Raw genomic sequence first — 13,795 nt, 5'->3', positions numbered from 1 at the left:
GCACAGTTGGACGAAAAATGAAGGAAGGAAATAGCAGCAGCAGAAGTGCGGGTAGCGCGGGATGTGGCACAGAAAGCAGCTGAGCAAGAAAAAGCTGCAGCAGCAGTAGCACAGAAAGCAACCACGAAGGCGGGCGAGGACCAAACAACGCCTTCACAAGGTCAGGAAGTAGAGGAAGTAGAAAAAGAAGAAGGAGGCGTGGACCCACAGACCACGTCAACACAGCTAAAGCACCAACACCCAGCAGAGCGGGAAGGGTTGCGGAAGAAGTTCAAGGTCTCAAAATTTTCCATTGACCCAATCACCCTAACTGAGGGTGATTTGCATGACATCGGCGAGACGGTGTGCGATATCACCAATGAGGCTCTCCAAGATTTCATGCAGGAGAACCAGATTGTGTTGGGGGCCTCAAAGCACAGTTGGAGGAATTACAAGTATGCCCTCCTCAGGTTGGTACCCTTTCAACCAACCTCGCAGTCGAATCCATGGAAGCAGAGCAAATGTTGCACGCGCAGATGACAAACATAATAGTGTTGCCGGAAGGGGCACTAGTGACATCAAATGAGGCCGACAGGCCTTCGGTTAGTGCGCTGAAAGGTCTCGGTATTAATCTAGCTGCCCTCCCACATGAGACATTATATGTGTTGTAGGATGGTATAATTGCAAAGCTGCGAGCTAGGGAGAGCCGCATGCTCCAAGTCCTCAATGAGCAGAAAATAAACATGGAACAACTAAGCTTGCAGCGCAACGAATTGGTGTCGCAAAATCAACAACTAGTACAGATGATAGACGATGCTTGCCAAAGCGTCCCAGAGTTGGCCATCCCAGCAGATATACCAGCAGAGGTGCGGATCCACAGGTTAGCAGCAGGGGTCCGCAAGGCTAGGGAGGAAATGACAAAGGTTTAGCTGGAGCTGAATCTTTAGATCGTCGAGCTGTGGTTAAAGGCGCAGCCATCCACTCCCCCAAAAGTCAGAGAACAACATGCTAGTGCTATCACAATGGGATTGGAGGAAATCAGAGGTGCAGTGCGAGACTGCACCAGCATGTTGGAAGAATCACTTGAGGTCCTCACAACTCTGCAGGAGGACCCCAACATCTAGCGCTTAGAGACAGAGGTGCAAGAACTCCAACAACAGTATGACAATGTCTGAGGAACTGCACAGACAGTGGTCCTCACCTAGAGGCTTGCACAGATGCAGTAGGCCAAATCACTGAAGGAGTAGGTGGACGTGGCACGACATAAGGAAGCAGTCCTAAAAGCGCGTGTCCAGCCTTAGATGGATGAGGGCTTCACCATCATGGCAGACATCAAAGGCAAGCTCACACACATGAAAGGGATGCACACATTGATGCAGAGAAGCACTCCCGACACAGAGGTCTCAAAACAGCGTATGCAACAGATCCAACAAGCAGCAACTCAGTGCATTGTTGACCTCCGCGTAGTTCGAGAACAGTTGGAGGGACTCTGCGAAAATATCATCGTGTCGATAGAGTGACTCGAGGGCGAGTCACGATGTTTGTGTTAGGGGCCTGTTGGGCATGGAATCTCCCCAAGGCATGTTTTAGGGCTCAAAGCCCAAGTTTTGACTGAATCTTTTTGTAAATCTCTACAAATTGCGGGCGCGGGGCGCAAAAGTATGATAGAGTCACAGGGTTGTTCGCCCTAGTTTTGTAATGTAATGTTGGCTGGATAAACCTACCCATGGTCCGCGGATCATGGGATTGTATAAATAGAGCAAGGCTCTAAGTGTAAAAGAGAGGAAGAAAAGGGAAAAGAAATCTAAGTGACTAAGTCGAAGTGTAAAGTGTGTCTTCGGGTCGTAGAGTAGGAGAAGGCTCTGCAACTGAGTGCGTAGAGGCCTAGTAGTCCGCAGCTGAGTGCGCAGGCCTAGTCGAGTCTGTAACCAAGGAAGGAATTAATAAAGAGAATTTTTATCATAATTCCATGTATATGTTCTTGGGTTAATGCATGTTTGATATAATTTTCAAATATACTTTTTATTTATTGCACGCACCTATATGAATGGTTTATGTTGTTAAGTATAACTTAAAGCACGGAAGTAGGCTAAAATAATCAACTAACATTGGAACACCAGTAAGGTCTTGGGTAATAATGCAGAAGCACGGCGTTCAGCCCCTAAGTAGGGCTACGCAAAGGTAGCATATCAGGCTGCGAGGTACGGGAAAGTGCGTGAAGCCACTTGCGCATAGGGTCAAACCGCAGACCACTTGAACTCATCAGACATCTCCAGGGTGTGGAAACCTGGTTCTAGCACCCTCCCATACTACTTTAGGTGAGACCTCAGTCCGTGCTCCGCAGACTGTTGCCGAAAAGGCCAGTAGTACCGGGATTGTGTGGCTAAAATAACTTTGAACCTGGGTCAGGCCCCAATTAGCCTGTTAGGATTCCAAGAAACTCTCCTAGATTGTAGCTCAGAGATGCCTGGTAACATATAAATTCAACTATTATTGCAGGTTTAATGGAAGGAATGATGGTTTGGTTCAAGCCAGATAACCACTTCTACTTCGTTTCACTCTAGACATGCATGAACACCCTCAGACTACAAGGCTTTAGACCACCAATGCTCACAATTTTAGATATTAGGTGAATATGGAAAATACTAACCACACCAGCAAATGCACAAGACCATGTGATGGCCGGATGTAACCAGTAAAGAAACCTGTAAATCTAATCTATTAATGCAAAGACATGATGAAAACTCTCTTGCATTAGATAGAAAGAAACCTGAGCAACCTATTCAGTGATGAAATCAGTACTTTAACACAGAGATAAGATGACATTTATCTAGTTCTAAACACCAAGAGCTCAAGAACACAGCATATCAAGCACAAGCTTAGAATAGAGGAAGATGGACAGTGAGTAGTTAACAGCAAAAGAAGCTTGTATTAGCTGAAAATGAAGATGAGACGCTGCAAGTGACAAACTGTCTACAGTCTCTAGAAGTTGAATCTTACATCAAATTCCAACCCTGATTACATCTTGCTTCTAGATATTTATAAGTTTACAATACTATGGCACTTAGCCATTTAGGTATGGAGGGGTCATAATTGACCACCAACCGCATTTAACTGCCTGATGGAGTCTCTGAACGTGTTTGCTTGCTTCAGTGGGTGAATCCGATCTATTCAAGTGCAATATTGTCCTCTTAGGTGGTTGGAGTGCTCGTACCAGTGGAGTCCATGACTGATAAATTCAGTTACAGAGTCATGCTATGTCCTTTTCTCCCTTGGCCATGCTTTCTGTTAAATATGGTTGTTGGGGGTCTAACTGTGACTGATGATGGTGGAGCTGGTCATCTCCTTCTTCGGGCAATAGAATGGTCAGAGGACGTGGGATGCATGGGCACACGGACAGTTGGGATGAGGGAGAAGGATGACCGTTGGGTCGGGAAAATGGACGGCGGAGATGGCTCAGCGGAGGTGGGAGCGGGGTGTGTTAGGGCCATTAGATCTTTAGTGGACAGATCAGATGGTCATCAGACTACGGAGCTGCATGGACGTTTAACGGGCGGGGCAGATTGATCGAGCGATAATGGTTCATCGCATTGCTTTCGGGCATAAAGTGGTAAAAGTCCTGGGCCGAGCGATTCCATTCAGCAGTTGACATGCAGCAGCTGATGAGAGAGAAAAACCACTCTCATCATGTGCAATTGCTCAATTAAGTTGTTTGCACGATGAAAGCGAAAACCGTTAGATCTTGGCGAAGATGATCTGATCGCGGAGAGTGGTAGAGTGGGTCACCTTTATTGGGTGCGACGGGGAGCCGTTGGATCGGCGAGGTGATCAATGGTGGGGATGCAGCGCGACAAGTTATGAATGCGTGAAGACATATGGTAGGGTTTTATGGTAGGTTTGGGGTTTTGCGCTCGGGGCTAAAGTCAAAGGGGGTTACTTTGTCGGGTTTAGGAGGCAAATAGGGAAATGGAGATGGAGGAGAGTAAGCGGGGTAGAAGGAAAGAAGAGAAGAGTGACCAATGTGAAACCCCTTCTTTGGACGTAACAATCAGGCCATGATCCTTTCTGATCTTAGAATATCAGCGTTGCATAATAGAGCTAACAAAGCCAACAAGGTACCTAAGGTGGTATATAGCCAAGGCCTCTTAGTAGAATGTAAACATCATATTTTTAATCATTAATAAAAAGTTTTATCATGGCTATCAATAGCTAAAGTATTGTTTTGTCATCACAATATCTAAATTTTGGTTCTACATTTGGTATCAGAGCTAGACTCTCCTCTGATTCGGTTGTTGTTTGGCCCAGTGCACACATAGTTGCTTGTTCCCCACTTTTTTTTTACGCCGTCAAACAACACCTCACCGATTTCCCGCCCCTCTCCACCGTCGAACCTTCTTCTAGACCACATTACCATCATTCCTGTGTGCTCATTGTGCCATTGCCATCTCACTATCTGCCCTTCTTGCCGAACAAGCACCACCACCAGGTTCTTCCAGTCGCTGTGTCCACAATCCATCATTTCGCGTCTACCCTACCATTCTGCCTGCCGCCCCGTCCTCTGTACGCCATCCTCTGGACACCCGTCCACTGTCTTCTTCAGGCCACCTGAAACGCTCTAACATTTGACCCCTGACCTTTCTCTTTCCATTATATCATTTAGTTTATATATATATATATATATATATATATACATACATACATAGTATATACTTATTTTTTTTGCTAAAGCAAGAGTGTTTTTCGATTCTCATTCAAAGGTTAAAAAATACAGAACTATGTTACAAGTCCCGGACAAAGTCAACGGGCATCACCGGGGTCCACCTACCCTAAACAATGGGCTGCAAACCTTTACAACAAACGACCCACTAACAAACAAACTTCCGAACACATAAGGAGAAAAGACTCCAAACAAAGAATCAAACGGTTCTGCCCGAGGGCTAAGACTCATGCGACTAAGAGTACTGCCCTCTAGGAGTCCACACGTAAACCTCGAAAAGCACGAAGGAAAACTCCCTGAACTAGCTCGATGTACTACAACCATTGATATTCCCTTCTTGTATCCAACGGCTGAGGAGAATATCGAACGGAGAAGAAGCATGAGGATAACCCGCACGATATGGGTGGTATTCTTTCTCCACCCACTGCCACGTGTTGATTGATGAATGGCATCAGAGGCAAACCTTGAAAAACCACTTTAGGTCTCGGATGTGTGCGATAAACCACAAAACCACTTTACCTTTGCATCCTCTGTGAACGAAACCACTTGTTCCTCTCCTCCTGCCATCCAAAAGAGAGCCTTCAACCAACGCGATCAGGAGCAGAGGCTAGATGAACCCTGGTCCGCCATTCTCTTCCCTGCCTGACTTGAGAAAAAACTCATTGTCTGCACGAGCCAGACTGTAGCATTCTTCTCTCAAATTCCCTGCAGGCATTGTTTCCCAATTATAAAAACTGTATTCATTCTTACAGAGCACCCCTTCATTTGCCAGCCGGTCTGCCACTCTGTTGGCATTTCTGCGCACATGAGCAAAGCTAAGGGTTCTCAGGATTCTCAGATGTGATCGAATGCGCCGATAAACCTGCAACAGTCTCCAGTGGTGCGAGACTTTCTCAGGGTCTGAGCCATTAGCAATTCTTTTTATAGAATTGATTGTTAATTCAGAATCAACTTCTATTATGGAGTTCTTCATGTTGAGATTTCTCAGAATCTCTAATCCCTGTTCTATGGCCATTAGTTCCACCATGTTGTTGGTAGCATTCCCCAAGTAGCTGTGAAAGATGATTATTAAATTCCCCTTATCATCTCTGATGGCACCTCCATACCCTGCTTCCCTTGGGTTACCTTTCGAGGCTCCATCTGTATTTAGTTTTAGGTACCCATTGGGGGGGGGGGGGATGCCAGAAGTCCTGCCTCATGGTAGCACGAGATGGAATTTGGATTGAGCTTTGAGGGACCATCTTCTGTAGGCACAAAATATGAAGAATTCGGGCGTCCTGATGAGAAGGCGGATTCTCAGTAGGGTGCTTCTGAAACGTATTAGTAGTCTCATTGAGCTGTCTGAGGAGCTGATTTATAACGATTTGGGGTGGGTTGGATTTGTCCTTGAAAATTATGTTATTATGTTCTTTCTAGACATTCCATATTAGGAAGCCTAGGATCAGGGTCTAGGCTGAGTTGACAGTCTCATTCTCTGAGATCTTATTCCTCCAATCCCTTAAGGTTTTGGAGATGTTGTTTTCATCTCTCTCAATTTGTCTAAAGATACAGGCTGCCAAATTCCATAGGTAGAGGTGAAGGTGCAGAGGCTAAGAAGGTGATCCCTTGTCTCTTCCTAGATACCACATAACTGGCATCTGGAAGGTCTTGCAAAACCTTTCTTTCTGAGATTCTTCCAAGTCAAAATCTTTTTGTGATGCACCATCCACATAAACAACTTGATTTTCATCCATTGAGGTTGCTTCCATAGGTATTTCCAAGTGTTATCTGGGTTGGAAAAATTGTATCCAGTGACCACATCTTTGGCTTCTTTGAGGTTGAAATTACCCTCACTGCTTCTTCCCCGTCTAAGTTGATTTGGGGATAATGAGATCAAATTTTCCTCTTTTCCAGGATTTTGGCAAGAGTTTCTGTCTGGGTCTTCAGAGGAGATTCTTCACTATTAATTGGTATTTTCCAAGTTCTCCACTTGCCACTATTTTTGGTTTGATCCCAAAAGTCGCTGACCTTTTTAATTTCTTTGCTAATAGTTTCCTCTCTAAGAATGTCCAGTCCTTCTCTGCTTAAGTTGGATTCTTGCTGCCAGTTATCCTCCCAAAACTAGGCAAGGTTTCCATTCCCGATCTCCCAGAAGCTGTGATTCTGAACTAAAGCTCTGTTCTCCCACACATTATTCCAGATATGAGAACCCCTTATTTTCCCTGTCATTCTGATCAAGTCCCCCTCTCTCCAGTTTTTTGCATATTTCTCCTTCCAGAGCTTGGCCCAAGGGTTGCTGGATTCCTTCAGCCATCTCCACCAAAGTTTGGCCCCCAATTTTTTTTTAAGAGTTTCCAGGTCATGGAGACCTAGACCCCCATGAGGTTTGGGCATGCAAAGTTTGTCCCAAGCTACCAGTGCCCATTTCTTCTTTTCCTCACCTTTTCCCCACAGAAAGTCTCTTTGCATGTTCCTGATTTGCTGGGCAACTCCACTAGGGATAGGAAGAGCCGACAACATATAAACTGGAAGAGACTGCAAGACCATTGTTATGAGAACAAGCCTGCCAGCCAAGTTTAAAGATCTACTTGTCCACTTGCAGATTTTGTCCTTTAGTTTGTTGATCAAAGCTTCCCAAACCTCCTTGTTCTGAGGTTTGTCAGTGAGAGGTATTCCCAGATATTTGGAGGGGAGTTGGTCTCTCTGAAATCCAAGAATTCTGGAGAGGTTTATTTGAATTGAAATATTTGTATTGAAAAAAAACACTTTAGATTTTGAGATACTTACCTCTATATTGGCCGCTAAGGCGAAATCCTGCAGGATTTGCTTGTAGGCTTTGGCTTCTTTAATCGTTGGTATGCCCTGTAACATAGTGTCATCTACAAATTACTGATGAGTTAACGTGTTCCCTTCCTGTGTAAGCTTGAGAGCCTGGATAGTGCCCTCCCTTTTGGCAGAAGTGATTGCTTTGCCTAATCCTTCCATCATCAGAATAAAAGGAAATGGTGAAAGCAGATCTCCCTGCCTGAGGCCTCTCGAGGGCCGAAAGGATTTGGAGGGAGAGTTGTTAAGGAGGATGGAAAAGCTAGCTAAAGTTACCAAAGCCATAACCCATCTTATCCAATTCTGGTCAAAGCCATAAGCAATTAGAACTTCTTTGATATACAACCAGCTCAGTTTGTCATACGCCTTCGCTAGGTCCAGTTGAATGATCATCCCTGCTTGCTTATTATTCTTGAGAGAGTGGACAATTTCATGTGCCTGAATGATGTTGTTAAGAATTTGCCTTCCTTCCACATACCCAGTTTGTTCCTCCGACATGAGTGTTGGTAGGAGGGGCTTTAGTCTGTTTGCAATAACTTTGGAGATGATTTTGTATATCACATTACACAGGGCTATGGGCCTAAACTGATCCGGAGTCATTGCCTTATCCTGTTTAGGAATGAGGGCAATGAAAGAGGTGTTTAACGCTTTAAGGATTGTTTTTGAAATCCTTGAGTCCTCCACCACATCCAAAATACCCTTTTTGACTATATCCCAGCTTGCTTTGAAGAATTCTACATTAAAACCATCCAGTCCAGGCGCTTTCCCATTGTGCATCTCATTTATTACATCTTTCACCTCTTCTTCTGATACTGGTTTGTTGAGATTGTAGTTGTCTTCCTAGACACAAGGTTTGGAATATGCTTCGTAAATTTTTCCTGATATCTAGTGATCTGTTTGAGATAGGCTCCTCTGTTATTTTTTGAAAATGTTGTACCAGTATGTCCTCCATATCTTTGTGTGTATTGAGCTCTCTTCCTAGCAGATCTAAGAGCTTTGTGATCCGATTATGGGCCCGGTGTTCCATGGTAGATTTGTGAAAAAACCTTGTGTTTCTTTCCCCTTCTTTGAGCCATTGGACTCGTGATTTTTGCTTCCAGAAGATTTCCTCCTGCTGACATCTAGTGTCCCATTCCTGTTGTAGTGAGTCTGCTTGCAGTTTCCTATCCTCAGTGAAGCCCTCCTTGATGAGAGTTTGGTTGATATTCTGAAGCTTTTGTTCCACTTCTCTTTTGGCTTTAAAAATATTTCCAAACTCACTTTTGTTCCAATCTTTGAGTTTAGTCTTGATGTGCTTGAGTCTCTGTTGCAGCATGAACATTTTTGTGCCTTGAACTGGTAAATCCTCCTTCCACCACTTGTCAATGTTGGCTATGAAATTAGGGTGAGTAAGCCAAACATTTTCAAACCTGAAGGGTATGTTCCTTGAAGTGCCAATAAAAGAAGTTTCTAGCTGAACTAGCCAGTGGTCCGACCCTCCAAAAGTAGGATAAAGGCATTCAAGTTAGGTCCCGAGAGGAGGAGGTTCTCTGAGATTAGGAACCTGTTTAGTTTTGAGGCAACTTGTGATGCACCTCCCCTCTTATTGTTCCAAGTGAAGATTCCGTTTGTTGTTTATAAGTCCACTAGCTTCAGCTTGATGAGGAAGTTCTGAAAGGCAATAGAATCCTTGCCCATAAGTCTAGTGCCTCCTTTTTTTTCTATAAGAGATTTGATCATGTTGAATTCTCCACCCAGAATCCAGGGTATTGCTGGGTGTCTTTGTTTAAGTTCCTCCAGTGAGGTGAGAAGCTTGAGCTTGTTGTCAGGATTTTGAGGACCATAGACATTAGTGACCAAATAAATATCCTTGTCACCTAAAGGTTGGATAACCATTGAAAGATAGTTCCTACATGCCTCCGCATCCAAAATGTCAAATTTCTAGGGATTCTAGAGAGTGAGAATCCCTTGCGTTGCATTATTGGCTTTTACTTCTAGGTAATCATACTTACTGAGCAATTTACTATGTATCTTCTGGTCTTTATCTATTGAACATTTTGTTTCCTATATGAACATCATATCTGGGTTTTCCTCTTTTATTCTACTGTTGAGATTCCTCTGTTTTATTTTACTTCCTAGACCCCTGATATTCCAAGTTGTGAGCTTCATGATGATGGGTTTTTGAAAGAGTAACTGGTAAGATCTTTCATCTTACCTAAGTCGATCAAGAGCTTTCCTCACTCTATTAGCAGTTCATTTTGACTCTTTCTGCCTCTTTTCCTGCCTGCGTTCCTGGCCTAGTGTCCTTATATTTCCTCCATTGATTTGACCCCTCCCTGGTCCTGTCTTTCATGGCTTCTTTTGTTTCCTGAGGTATTTATCTGAGATCGCCAGAGGAAAAGCTTTTGTACTCTGTCAAAATCCTCTTGTGGTAGGGAGTCAATTTATTTCCTAGTTCCCTGGTTTAAGAATTTCTCTAGATCAAGATTCTCCCCCTCAAGTATTTCATATAGTTCTTCGTCCTCAGTCCCAACTTCACTAGGGGTCATCTCTTGATCCCTGCTTTGTTCCATGCTGTTTGGTATACCTTCCTGTAGTTTGTTATTATCCTATATTATTTCCATGATGTCTTCCTTTTTTGTCTCTTTAGGATGATTGTCTGGAATTACATCTTTCTCACTTTCCCCCCTTCTTCTAAAATCTCAAAACTGTTTTGATTTGCTACTTTGTTATCACTTTTTTTTTTTTTGATACCTTCTTCCTCCACCTTTCCCTCTACCTCCTGTCTTGGTGAATCCTTCAGAATATTTGTGTATGTTGGCCCTCGAATTCTCCTCCCACTTGTTTTGTGGGCAATCTCTGAAAAGGTGTCCATGTTCATGACATTTACTACATCTAAAAGGAACATGTTCATATTCCACTGCTTGTACCCATTCCTCATCATAAACTTCTAAGACCACTTCATCTGGGAGTGCTCCAGATAAATCCATCTCCACACATATACGTGCGAAGGAAGTACATTTCCCTCTCAAAGTTGCCTTTGAAATTTTTAGAAAATGACCTAATTTATTTCCTATAGCTTTCAAGGATTCAGGTAGCCAATAATCTAGAGGTAAGGAGTAAAGTCTTATCCATACCGGGACCGAAGTGAATGTCTCCTGCTCAGGGACAAAGTTCATTACCCATGGTTGCATATAGAGTCCTGCTGCAGCATAGAAATAAGGTCCTCCTCCGAAAACTCTATCTTTATCCTCTAGGCTGTTGAAAACCACTATGAAAAAGCCCTTGGACCCCAGATGAAGAGTTATATCTCCCTTTGGTTTCTAGTTGTTTATGATCCAAGTATACAGATTCTTCTCTGTGGGCCATAAGCCCATAAACTTATAGATAATAGCATAAGTCGTCATGTGATCTCTGTGCTCCTGCAGTGCAGAATCATTAAGAACCACCCTAGGTTTGGTGGCAGTCTTGGGCTTACAGGATCCCTCTGTCGAGTTGTACCCTTTTTTTTCCTGACTACTGTCCTCTGGCATCTTCTTCCTTCTGGTCGTACCGTGAGTTTCTTCCTGAACATCATCTTTGCTGCTTTCCAGTACTGTTGAGTCTATATTTTTTTTTTCCTTTCTCCCAAGGTCTCTTGAATCCATTTGAACTCGTTTCTCTGCTTTTGTTTGAAACAACGTTGCTGTAGGAGGGAGTGGAGCTCCCTCCTCCTGGCTCCTCCATGGTTCTTCGCTCGTTGCTCCTGTTACTTCCTACTCCAAACCCTAGCTCCCCACGCTTATTCGAACATTGAGCTATTTTTCATCCCGATAACCCATATACATAGTATATACTTAAAAACTATAGGTTATATAATTAAATAAAATTAATTTAATTTAAAATAATAATTATATATATATATATATATATATATATATATATATATATATATATATATATATATATATATATATATATATATATATATATATATATTTGTTATATAATTAAAAAAAATTAATTAATTAAAAAGTTGGCGGACAAATATACACCCCCACAAACTCGTTCAATGTCGTCGATGTTAATGGTTGATTTCAGTAAAAAATTAATTGACTTGGAGAATAGAATTACTAGCCACTCTGATGATTTCAACAAAAAATTAGTCGATCTCGAAAGTAAATTTATCGGGCATTCTGACGATATCAAGAAGCTTTAGGATACGACAAATCGGATAGAACTACAGCTTGGGCAAAACCAGATCCAATCTGAAATGAATCATAATTAGACATTAGCATTGTTGAACACCTTGTGTGGAAAGACAAAGGTTACACCCGAACAACTATTCCAAGATGATGGAGGTAATCAAGAGCACAATTCATCAGATTCAACAAAGTCAGTAGATTCTCATGAAAAAGCAGAATCTCCAAAAAAATCAGCCACGCCCCATCAAGGAAATATTAACGCGACTTTTTCAAATAAGCAACTCTGGGATGCATTCAACAATCAACACCCTTTTCGCTCCACCATTAGCAACATATCAGTGAAAGGAAAAAGTCGAGATGCCTAAATTTGATGGGAACAAAAAATGCCGTGTTGCATGGTTGAATAAAGTAGAAGAATACTTCGAGATTTACGACATCGACAATGATGACGAAAGTATTAAGCACGCTTCCATGAAAATGGAAGGAGAAGCATATAATTGGTATATGTGGTGGAAGAAGACGACAATCGCCATCATTTGGAGAAAATTTAAAGATGCATTCTTTAAAGGATTCCAAGGTGTAAGGGAAGAAGAGTTCTTTTTAACACTCATCAAATTATGACAAAAAGGAAGTGTGGATGAGTACACTCGAGAATGGGAGACTTTAGTAACAAGAGTACCTGGGTTATCAGAATCTCGTCTAATTCAATCATACATCTTTGGACTTAAAACTCATCTACAAGCAGAACTTGACCTTCATAACATTATGTCAATAGAAGTAGCAAGTCAAAAAGCAAAAAATGCTGAAAAGAAATTTGAACAAATACTGTGGTCAAAACCAAAAAAAGTATATTCGAGACAAAGAATGCCCCAGTCTGTGGATTTAAATAATACAAGATATGTTCCACCACATCGCCGTGAAGGTGAAAAATCTAATTTGGAAATACAAAGGATAAAATAAGGCAAATACAAACATTGTGGTGAGAAGTGGGACCCTAAACACAGGGGTGCTAAAGGAAAAGAATCAAAGAACCTATATAACTGTGAAGCAACTAATGATTCAGACAATGAGGATTCTGACATAGAAAAAACAGAAGATGCCCCAGAATTCTCTCCAGAATTAGATGACGGAAGTATTCCGCAAGTGTCACTATCAGCTATGACAAGTATATCACAACCTCAGACTCTAAAGTTGAAAGGACATATAAAGAAGAACAATGTAGTGGTTCTCATCGACTCTAGTAGCATCCACAATTTTTTAGATGCAAACATGGCAAAGAGACTCAACATTTTCTCATTTCCCTTACCAAACATGAAGTTAATGGTAGTTGACGGTAAGAAGATTGAAAAGGTAGGGAAATGCCATAAGGTCAAACTGCAGATTCAAGACTTTAATTTAGAATCTTCGTTCTTCACCATACCATTAGGTGGAGTAGATGTGGTCTTAGGTATCCAATGGCTATGAACTCTAGGCACTTATGTTGCCAACCATCAAGTACAGTTCATAAGATTTAACTGGGGAGGCCAAAGGTACAAAGTACACAGATTCCAAGCACCAGAGAATCAAATTGTATCTTCATCTCAGATGATGAAGATGATTTGAAAAGGAGCACCCGCTTACGTAGTACAATGTCACCAACTGGAAATGTTATATGCAAATATGATCAATGAAGAGTCACCAGAGGTACAAGATCTAATTCATAAACATGAAAAGGTGTTTCAAGACCTGCCTATGAAAATTCCTCCTAACAAATAAACTGAGCATACAATAGAAGTCAAAGCAGGGCCAGACCCCATCAGCATCAAGCCGTATCGATATCCACATCACCAAAAGATGGAAATTGAGAGACTAATCCAATACCTTTTAAAGTGTGGGATCATCTTGAAAAGTGAAAGTTTGTATGCTGCTCCAGTGGTATTGGTAAGGAAGAAGGATGGTTCATTCATGCTATGCATTGACTATAGAGGATTAAACAAAATAATGATTAAAAACAAATTCCCAATCCCTTTTATCGACGAAATGTTGGATGAGCTACATGGCGCAAAATAATTTTCAAAATTGGACTTAAGGTCAGGGTATTACCAAATTAGAATCAGGTTGGAAGACATACCAAAAATGGAATTCTGAACACACG

This window comes from Pinus tabuliformis, chromosome 2_2, assembly GCF_031772625.1.
Source record: "Pinus tabuliformis cultivar Carrire ecotype Pingquan chromosome 2_2, CPIR1, whole genome shotgun sequence".
In the NCBI taxonomy this organism is placed as follows: domain Eukaryota; kingdom Viridiplantae; phylum Streptophyta; class Pinopsida; order Pinales; family Pinaceae; genus Pinus; species Pinus tabuliformis.
Note: the sequence above shows the minus strand (reverse complement) of the source record.